Source organism: Hipposideros armiger, unplaced genomic scaffold (genome assembly GCF_001890085.2).
Source record: "Hipposideros armiger isolate ML-2016 unplaced genomic scaffold, ASM189008v1 scaffold_16, whole genome shotgun sequence".
Taxonomy (NCBI): domain Eukaryota; kingdom Metazoa; phylum Chordata; class Mammalia; order Chiroptera; family Hipposideridae; genus Hipposideros; species Hipposideros armiger.
The window spans coordinates 1,318,882-1,328,286 of NW_017731366.1; the positions used below are offsets into that span (position 1 = coordinate 1,318,882).

The 9,405-nt window shown below is 45.0% G+C and overlaps 1 long non-coding RNA gene across 1 annotated transcript in view; it reads left to right on the forward strand.

The window, feature by feature from the left end:
- Nucleotides 1–7,754: 7,754 nt before the first annotated feature.
- Nucleotides 7,755–9,405, forward strand: part of LOC109373647 (uncharacterized) — a 24,144-nt gene continuing 22,493 nt past the window's right edge. Inside the window, exon 1 of the long non-coding RNA XR_002122263.1 lies at nucleotides 7,755–7,844. This is a non-coding gene — a long non-coding RNA (uncharacterized LOC109373647). The remainder of the gene's footprint in view (nucleotides 7,845–9,405) is intronic.

Here is a 9,405-nt window from a genome sequence, read left to right on the forward strand (position 1 = left end):
ATAAGGGACATGATTTGGTTATTTGATGTGATAGCTTCTTGTCTACCCTTGGACACTACGGGCTGTAAAGTATGTTCCTTAGTCTGATGATACATACCTCAGAAGTCCATCTTCTGCTGCAATCCTTTCATAGTGTTTTGAACATTTGCATTACTAGTGGGTATGCAAAGCCCAGTCCAAAGTGTCTATTTCTGTCTGAATCCATTTATAACTCCCCAGGGCTCCTTGCAGAAGCCCAATATCTACATGCAAACTATGTGCAGGGGTCTTCTTCCTGGCAATCTGCCCCACAGCCATCTGCTGCCTCTGTCCTGCATACAGGACAGTTCTGGTTGGCATTTTGTGCCTCTGGAGATGCAAGAGAAATATGTCAATAATCATCCCATTGCTGCATTACTGCAACTGCCCTAGGTCCAGGGCCCAGTTGAACACCTCAAGTGAGTGCTCCCAGATATCCCCTTACTCATTCCAATTTCCTTCCGATCTGGGAAAGAGGCTCTTCTGATGGGCATTGACCTGTTCTGTTTAATGCATCCCTTAAATTCCCATAGTGATTTCCACAGGGCCATGTCCCATATGGATATCCACTTAATAATCCAGTTTCCATTGCCTTTCTACCTGACCAGATGGCCAAGCTTTGACCACAGTTCAAGAGTCAGGATATACCTGACTTTGGGGCTCTAATTTTTGTTCAGTTCCTCTATCACTGCAAGGAAAACAGATGCAATCCAGCCCACTGAGCTGATTTGCTCTCACCTTCTTCAATTAGAGTTTTCCCATCAGGTGGTCACAGTTCACAGCATTCCAAACAGGATGCTGCCTCTCTACTTTAGAACTGCCAACTGTGAACAAAACAGTTTTTGTTGGTCAGTCGAGAGCAGTTCCTAGGACACCACCCATGTGTCAGTCAGATCTGGCAGCTCCTCAGGTGGTTCCCAAGTCAAGGCTAGAGGAAATGAGGCTACCTGTTCATGAATATGATGAAAACCTCCTTGAATTCCTCCAGTAGCATGTTGCTGAATAAACCATTTCCTTGGGCACTTCTCTTCTGAGCATCGGCTTCCTTATTGGAGTACTTTTCAAACATCACCAAGATATGTGTATTTCAGGTTTCAGATTATTTTATGTCCTTCAGTCGTAGAGGTAGTTTCAATTAATGCCCAGTAATATCAAGTCAATAATTGTGTCTCAAATGACATATGCCTCACTGCTGCATCTGGCAATTTTCTGGCCCCAAATCCTAGGGTCACACTGGGGGGCATTCATGGGGTGTTCCATGTAAGTGGCAGATCCTTACAATATCATATCTGAGTATGGAAAATAAGGGTCCAATATTGATTGAGCCATTGCGTTTTGCTGTTGTTAAGGTTCCTATTCAAATACAGCTTTCTCTCAGGTCGTTTCATGATAGGAGCAAGAAATATTCTCAGGTGTGGAATTCTCCTTCAAATTCAAATAACCCAATAGGTGCCATGCTTCTCAGTTAGCTCCAGGGATGGTAATGAAAGTTGTTTATTTTCAGTTCTCTCTGGAATATCAGGATGGCTGCTGCCCAGGTCGCTCTTGAGAAGCTCACGTTTGGACGAGCTCTGGGATCTTTGCAGAATTTGTCAACCAGCCTGTCTGTACTGTGTGTCACCACTACTTTTAAGTCATCCTGGCTTGTTCCTCAGCTTCTGATATTATCACATCATCAATGTAGTGAATATCAAACCAAACTACGGCAGGAAACTGGTGAGTTCTAATAGCCCTGTGGCAATGCCGTAAATGTAAATTGGGGTCCTTCCCACATGAAGGCAAACTGTGATCAGCTCTATTCTGAGACTGTGATCGAGACAAAAGCATCTGCAAGATTAACCTCTGAGTACCAATCGCCTCTGGCTTGGATGTTTTGCAGTGTTGAAACCATATCAGGGACTGCTGATGTCATAGGTGGTACTACTTTATTTAAGCCTTGATAATCTACCATTAGTGTCCAGGAGCCATCTGCCTGTTTCATGGGCCACACAGGGCTAATAGACACAGCATTTGTTGGCACCAGCACTCCAGCTTCTAACGTGTCATTAATTAAAGTAGAAATCTCTTTTGTTTACTAGGTATCTAATACCATGTCAAATTAACAATCTGTGTAAGCCCCAGCAAATCTGTCAGTTCTAATTTAGTGTTTCCAATTAATAATATCTGAAGGGCAAACTTACATACCTTCAGCTTTACCATATAAGATATAGGAAGAGTTTCCCAGTCAGCCATAATATCCATCCTGATAATTCATTCAGGTAGAGGGGAAACAACTACTTCACATAAAGCCTGTTCACACATTATTTTAATTTCTGTCACCTGAGTCCCATCACTGCTGCATCCTCATAGGCTCCCAAGCTAACTGTAGTCCCCATTAGGACCTCACCAATCAGTTTTAAAATTATATCATGTTAGGATCCTCCATCAAGAAGTCCCAGAAAAGTTTTTGTCCACCCCCTGGCCCTTCTACCCACATATACACTCATGGCCTTGAGTCCCCAGCTAGGGGTCAGGCCAAGGGACTCTGGCCCTTTCATCGACCTTCATCCTGATTAATTTGCCTGGCTGTCCCTGGGATATTGTGATTTATAATAGGAGCTATATATTTGGTCTTCATCCCATTTCTGGCACAGAGTTCCTACAACCCTTGGAATTTCCTAAGTGATGAGAGCCAATAAAGTGTCTTGTTATGTTAATGGAGAGACTTTTGGAAAGCACCTTAGTGTGGAAATGGTGGCCAGAGGAGCCAACCATGTGATTAGAGGGTTGGAACTTTCAGTCTCCACTCCCCCATCTCCTAGGACGGAAGAGGGGCTGTGAGTTCAATTGCCAATGGCCAATGATTTATTCAATCATGTGATGTATAATAAAGCTCCATAAAAACCAAAAAGGACAGGGTTCAGAATGCTTCTGGGTTGGTAAACATGCGGCAATTTGGGTAGAATGGCACACTCAGAGCATGGAATTGCCTCACCCTCCTCATATACCTTGCCTATGCATCCCTTTCACCTGGCTAGTCCTGAGTTACATCCCTTTATAGTAAACCAGTGATCTAGTAAGTGCAATGTTTCTGAGTTCTGTGAGCTGTTCTGGCAAATGAACGGAACCCAAGATGGGGTTGTTGGAACCTCCAATCCATAGCTGGTAGGTCAGAGGCACAGGAAACGCCCTGGACTTGAGCCCTGGCATCTGAAGGTGATAAAGAAGACGGACAGTCTTGTAGGACGGAGCCCTTAACATGTAGGATCCCATGCTCTCTCCAGGGAGATAGTGTCAGAATTGAGTTGAATTGTAGGACACCATGCTGGTTTCTGAAGATTGCTTGGTGGTATAGAAAAACCCCCTGCCCTCAACTCACATTAGAAATCGGGTGCAGAATTGATAGTTTTACCCTGACTTGAGGTCAGGTTTTTCATTGTCATCTTCACCTTCCAGATTTTTTTTTTAAGACATTTTATTGGGGAACAGTATGTTTTTCCAGGACCCATCAGCTCCAAGTCAAGTAGTTGTTTCAATCTAGTTGTGGAGGGTGCAGCTCAGGTTCCAAGTCCAGTTGCTGTTTTCACTCTAGTTGTGTGTGTGGTGGGGGGGAGGTAAGGGCTTTGCCCTTAACCTTTAGCAACACTCTCTCCTATGAATAGATTCTAAACCTTAAAAACTAGACCTCCTCCATTCCAATGGGCATTTCTTACACTATTCCATGTGGATCCCCTCCTTCCAGCGATACCCTTCTTTTTCACCCTTTGAGATTGGGCAGTGTGCTCAATCTTGCTTAGCTTCAGATGTGTGTTGGGGGCTAGGAACATCCTGTGGGCTCTTCTTTGGGTCTCTTGTCTGTTCCCACCCAGGGACCTCTCCTGGGAAGGAGGTGGCAGATCAAATAGATCACTGATTCTTAAACTTGGCTGTACATTGGAATTATGTAAAGTGCTTTAAAAAATACTAATGCCCAAGTTCCACCTTCAAGAGCCTGATTTAATTGGTTTATTTCTGTCTTAGTCAGTTTGAGTTGCTACAACAGAATATCATAGACCAGGTGGCTTATAAAGAACAGAAATGTATTTCTCATGGTCCTGGAGGCTGGGAGATCCAAGATCAAGGTGTCAGCAGATTCGGTGTCTGGTAAGAACCTGATTCCTGGTTTATAAACAGCCACCTCCTTGCTGTGTCCTCACATGGCAGAAGGTGTGAGAGAACTCTCTGGTACCTCTTTTATAAGGACACTAATCCCATTTATTAGGATTCCACCACCAGACCTAATCCTGTCTCAAAGTCCCCACCTGCAAATACCATCACATTGGGGATTGGGTTTCAGCTTATGAATTTGACGGCAAAGGGACACAGACATTCAGTCTCCAGCGGTTATAGTGGGCTGAATGGTTGCTCCCAAAAAAGTGTGTTCACTTTCCAGAATCTGTGAATGTAACCTTATTTGGAGAAAGGGTCTCTGCAGGTATAATTAAGTTAAAGATCTTGAGAAGAGACTATTCTGGTTTGTTCCAGGGGGCTCTAAATCCAAGGACAAGTGTCCTTAGAAGACACACTCAGAGGAGAGACACATGGAGAAGAGAAGGCCACGTGAAGATGGAGGCAGAGATGGTAGCTATGCAGCCACCAGAAGCTGAGGAGATGGGAAGGGTTCTCCCCTGGAGCCTTCAGAGGAAGTGTGGCCCTGCTGGCACCCTGATTCCAAACTTCTAGGCTCCAGACTGTGAGAGGATAGATTTCTGTTTTTTAAGCCACAGGCTTGTGGTGGTCATTTGTTGTACAGTCACGAGAAACTAGTATGGTTGGGGTGTGGCCCGGGCGTTGTATGTTTTTAAGGCTCCCTGGGTGATTCTAATGTGCAACCAGGGAAGGGAGCCACTGGAATAGGGCATTTCAGAAGTTTCTCCCCTGGCAGTTCTCCTCAGCTCAGGGCTTCAATAGTTTTTGCAATATCATGATTTCTTAATTGTATTTTTATTATCTTTTAGCAGAGTAAATATTTAATGCACTATGGGAGCAGGCAAGATATATAAATTTTACGGTAAGGAAATAAAAAAGCTTTATGCAAACCCCGACACCCAGGATTTTTCCTCTAAGGCTGTTTGGGCTGTAACTGCAGCATTGTGTACTATTGTTTTTATCTGGTTCTGAGTTATCCCGTCCTCCTTTCCTCTCCTGCTTTCTTGTCTCCCTCCTGCTGCCTCTTTCGGGGCACTGTAGGCCAGGCCTCATCAGCACCTCTAGAAAGATAGGCCTGAGGAAGGAAACGGGACCATGCCAGGGGCACACCTGTGGCTGCTCTGTCTGCCAGGCAGAGGAAAGGTTGAGCGGGTGAGCAGGAGATGGCTACCGGGAGGTTTCTGGTGTTTTGCCCTGTCTCTGTATTGCTGGATAAGGCTATACTGTTGCTAATGTACAGTCCCCTTTTGATAGAAGCCTTGAGGACGAAGACGCTAGGGGGTGTTAGGGGCTATCTGTACTCCGGTAAAGAGAACCTGTTATACTTTTAAGGGAGTGGGGAGTAATTGAACTGAGATTTTGAGAGTTTCCAGGCGGCTGGGATTCAACACAAGTCTGATAGTTTCCTCTTCTATTTTTTTTTTTATAAATCTGATAGTTTCTGAAGCTTATGATTTCTCCACCATACTCTACCTCTTTAGAAATATATATATTAATACCAATATATTAGTATAAATATATAAATATATATTATATGTAATATATATTATAAATATTATAATATGCAAATATTATATTTATAATATATTATAAATATTATAATATGCAAATATTATATATAACATATATATAGTGTGATACATGCTACAACTTGGATGACCCTCAAAAACATGTGAAGTGAAAGAGGCCAGACACAAAAGGCCACATAGTATATGATTCCATTTATAGAGTGTCCAGAAAAGGCAAACCTATAGAGGCAGAAAGTAGATTAGTGGTAGCCTGGGGTTGGAGGTGGGAAAGGGGACTAACAATGAATGGGCAGGAGGGATGGTTTTGGGGTGATGGAATTGTTCTAACAGATGAAAATGTGATGATTGCACAACTTGGTACATTTACTAAAAATCATGCAAGTATACACTTAAAATTATTTTATGGAATGTAAATTATACCTCCGTAAGCTTGTTTAAAAATATGTGTATATAAAGTATCTAATTTAACCCTGTTACTATTAGAGTGCATGGTAAATCTTTAATCTGTAGTTTAGCACACCCGTGACAAAGCCTCCTTCCCTCTGAAGAGGTTGGGCACCTGTCTAACCTTGTGAAGTCAAAAAGGAAACATCTACTAGACTAGCCTGAGGCCCACTTAACCTAGTTTTGCTCACTAGGTCTTCAGGTTAGTCCAGGGCGTTTCTCCTGGCAGATAGCTTGGAAAAGTGACACTGGTTTCCTCTCCTGTCAGTACTGTACTGGGATACGTACACAGGGTTTATTATTATCATCCAGAGGAAGATCATTATAACCATATTATTACTATAGACTCTAAGCAGGGTCTTGGTTTTAAGTCCGGTATCGGTCAGGATGGACTTGGTTATGCTGCAGTACCAACCGACATCCAAATCTCAGGCGGTTTAAGAAAACAAATGTTTATTGCACACTCACACAACATGACTTCAAGGGTCGGTAGGGAGCTCTGCTCCATGTCGTCCTTACTCAGGAACTCAGGCTGACAAAAGCTCTGCTACCTAACAACATTGTCAGTACTAGGACAGGAGGAAGGGATGATGGAGAACTACATGCTGGCTCTTCAATGCTTCTACCCAAAAGTCACAGCATCTTTTCCACTCAGGTCTTCTTGCACAAAGCAAGTCACATGATATCATTTAACTTCAAAGGAGCAGAGAAGTGCAATTCTCCCTCTGGCTGGGAAATAGAGGGGAACAGGAAGTGGGTGGGCAATAGTCACGTCTGCCATACTCACCTTCACCAGAAGAAGCAGAATAGTGATAAGGATTCACAGGCTGCCCTCTGCTGGGTGAAAAACCTTCCCGTTTTTTCCTGGGACTGAGGTTTTCCTCAGGATGTGGCACTTTCAGGGCTAAAGCTGGGAGAGTTGTGGGCCAATTGAGATGGTTGGTCACCCTTGCTGGGTTCTGCCTATGGTTACTTCTTTTAGAAAAGCTGCCCCAAACTCTTTTCAGCCTTTTAATTAAAAATTGAGGTTACTACAGAGACTGCCTGAAGCGTTCTCAGTAGACCCTGACTCTGAGAGGGAATTAGAGCACTTGTCTCCCCTGGCAGGGCCTGGAAACTTCCCTCACAGCTTTCACCACTTGCATCACAGCTTTCACCACTTGCATGAGGTTTTGGTTGGTGAGAGGCCACCTCAGCCACCTCATGATAGGAAAGGTCACACTGTGAATGGGGGCAGAGGGGGATCTTTGAACTGTTACAGGAGTCTAGGTTCTTCTTGCCCATGCAGTGAAGAATCAAAGGTCAGCAAACTGATTGGTGTGCAAGCAGGGTTTATTAGGGATATGTTCTCAGGTGGGAGAGAGGGAGAGAGAGAGAGAGGGAGGGGGGAGAGAGAGAGAGAACCAGAGGGTGAGAGGGCGAGAGAGACAGAGAGCGAGAGAGAGCAAGACAGCAGAGAGCCCTTGTCCCAAGGACTTACAGTGTGCTGGGTGGACTGAGGGAGTTACATATTGATTTGGTGGGAAAAGGTGGTTGTGACCTCCTAAGATGGGTGGAGGTCTGTNCGCGCGCAGGTGCCCGCGATGGAGGCGGCGGCGCGCAGCTCGGGTGGCCCCGCCCATCAGGCCCGGAGGCGGGGCCTACAGGCGGCACTGCTGCCCCCTGCAGCGGCGGCGGCGGCCACAGGTGAGCGCGATTTGTTCACGTTCTGGTGGTGGTGGTGGTGGTGGCAGCGGTGGCCCGCGCCCCGCGCAAGATCGCGAGTCGCGCCGCGGTGCCTCCTTTGCTTTCCGGCGTGAACTGGCGCTCTTCCCGCCTCCGCGGGTGACTCCCCTCCCCCCACCTCGAGGCCCAGCTTCTGCTGTCCTCATCTGCCCCCAGTTCTCGGGCTTCAGCTCTCCGGAGCCTTTGCGCCCTCTGTACCTGGAGGACTTGGGAGGTTTCCCAGAGTGTTTTTCTGAACACTGTCGGAGCTTTGGCCACAGACTTTTCAGTAGTTTTAGTGGAGGGCAGGATTAGTTCCTTTAACATCCTTTTTACCCATGCGTGGAGCCCCCACCCTTCCTGTCAGCCCCTCATCCCCCATGGCACTAACACAGTGTCTTGCGCAAAGAATTTTGCTTGATGGCTTTCTGCTATTACTGTAAAGGTAGCCAGTGCCTCTGTTTGTCATCAGCGTCCCACCTACCTTTAAAAGCAGATGCTTTTTACATGGGAATGTTAGTTAAGAGCTGGTTTGGGGACGCTCTAATTGTTGGCGGGCTGTCGCGTTCTCCAGAGGTACCCTCTGACATCTGCAAAAGCAGGCTTTCACCACTGGATGTAGTGGTTCAGCAAAAGGCACGTGATAAGTGGTTTGTGAAATGTATCCTTTTGGTAATCTCATTGCAGTTAAGTGCTTGCCGGAAGTCCGCCCAAAGCAGTGCAGAAGCGCTCAGCAAAGATTCAGTCTGCAGAAAATTTCTATTGGGACGGCCACCGACTGCAAAACAAAGTTTCTATAGAAACAGCTAGAGGAAGAGAACGCCAAGGTTTAAAGTGGTCACACTTCACTTTTTGGTGGATCATTAAACATTTGGCCCAGCTTCTCTCAGGGTGAAGGGAGGTTTTTTTGTGTCCCCCCCCCCCCCCCCCCGTTCTTTATTTAAAACGCTGTTGCAATCAGGAAGACAGCTTAGAAAAGCCTGTCTTTTTATTTGTTTGGATTTCTTGACATTAGGATCATGAGTAAAACCACACTGGAACATGAACTGAGTCCATTTTGAACATCAGAAATACTTCTTAGAGGTTTCACTCAACAGCAAGACTTGTGAATGTTAAAGAGAACTTGGAATCAAATTATGGCTTAAAGTAAAATCCCCCCCCAAAAAAAAAACAATAGAGGAAGTGAATTGAAATGTATGTGAAATTAGCAGTTATTTACACAAACAGCTAACCAAACTCTGCAGGCTGCTCAGAATAACCAGGCCTTCCTAGTATTACACTAAGATGTGTAATACTTTCATCGAAACTCCTTTGTCCGCCATCTCTTTCCATCGAAACTCCTTTGTCCACCATGTCATTGTCTGGCCTCTTCAGGGAGTTTGTTGCTAATGTGTCCTTTTCACATTTAAGTGTTGCAATAAAGCCCATATAATTCTGTGTTAGGGTGAGATGCAATTCTTAGTAAACTGTAAGACACCCAACAGATGTTTGCTACTCTTGTAATTTTTAGTAGCTGCACAATAAGTCACTCTGATACTTAGCC